Source organism: Phalangium opilio, unplaced genomic scaffold (genome assembly GCF_054372755.1).
Source record: "Phalangium opilio isolate 3A_F unplaced genomic scaffold, DU_Popi_V2 ptg000352l_1, whole genome shotgun sequence".
NCBI lineage: Eukaryota > Metazoa > Arthropoda > Arachnida > Opiliones > Phalangiidae > Phalangium > Phalangium opilio.
In genome coordinates, this window is record NW_028324228.1 from 7,276,334 (window position 1) to 7,277,612 (window position 1,279).

General features: G+C 46.6%; 1 non-coding gene across 1 annotated transcript; it reads left to right on the forward strand.

Moving 5' to 3' along the window:
* Window positions 1-423: 423 nt before the first annotated feature.
* On the forward strand, window positions 424-496 carry TRNAN-GUU (transfer RNA asparagine (anticodon GUU)). The gene has a single exon. It is a non-coding gene; the product is annotated as a tRNA-Asn (tRNA).
* Window positions 497-1,279: the final 783 nt, after the last annotated feature.

The window sequence follows — 1,279 nt, forward strand, 5'->3', positions numbered from 1 at the left end:
GTTAGCGCGTTCGGCTGTTAACCGAAAGGTTGGTGGTTCGAGCCCACCCGGGAGCGGTGTTGTGAGATCTCACATGTAACGTAAAAATCCAAAGTTTTCCCACAATACCTGACCGACATTTAATCTTTGGGCTTCCGTTGCGCAATGGTTAACGCCGTCGGCTGTTAACCGAAAGGTTGGTGGTTCGAGCCCATCCGGGAGCGGTGTTGTGAGGTCTTAGATGTAACGTAAAATTCAGAGTTTTTTAAAAATACCTGACGAACATTTAATCTTTGGGCTTCTGTGGCGCAATGGTTAGCGCGTTCGGCTGTTAACCGAAAGGTTGGTGGTTCGAGCCCACCCGGGAGCGGTGTTGTGAGCTCTCACATGTAACGTAAAAAGCCAAAGTGTTTCCACAATACCCGACGACCATTTAATTTTTGGGCTTCCGTGGCGCAATGGTTAGCGCGTTCGGCTGTTAACCGAAAGGTTGGTGGTTCGAGCCCACCCGGGAGCGGTGTTGTGAAATCTCACATGTAACGTAAAAATCCAAAGTTTTTCCACAATACCTGACGATCATTTAATCTTTGGGCTTCCGTTGCACAATGGTTAACGCCGTCGGCTGTTAACCGAAAGGTTGGTGGTTCGAGCCCATCCGGGAGCTGTGTTGTGAGGTCTTAGATGTAACGTAAAATTCAGAGTGTTTTAAAAATAACTGACGAACATTTAATTTTTGGGCTTCCGTGGCGCAATGGTTAGAGCGTTCAGCTGTTATTCAAAAGGTTTGTGGTTCGAGCCCATCTGGGAGCGGTGTTGTGAAGTCTCAGATGTGACGTAAAAAGTCAAAGTTTTTCCACAATACCTGACGAACATTTAATCTTTGGGCTTCCCTTGCACAATGGTTAACGCCGTCGGCTGTTAACCGAAAGGTTGGTGGTTCGAGCCCATCCGTGAGCGGTGTTGTGAGGTCTCAGATGTGACGTAAAAAGTCAAAGTTTTTCTACAATACCTGACGAACATTTAATTATTGGGCTTCCGTGAAGCAATGGTTAGCGCGATCGGCTGTTAACCGAAAGGTTGGTGGTTCGAGCCCACCCGGGAGCGGTGTTGTGAGGTCTTAGATGTAACGTAAAATTCAGAGTTTTTTAAAAATAACTGACGAACATTTAATTTTTGGGCTTCCGTGGCGCAATGTTTAGAGCGTTCAGCTGTTATTCAAAAGGTTTGTGGTTCGAGCCCATCCGGGAGCGGTGTTGTGAAGTCTCAGATGTGACGTAAAAAGTCAAAGTTTTTCCACAAT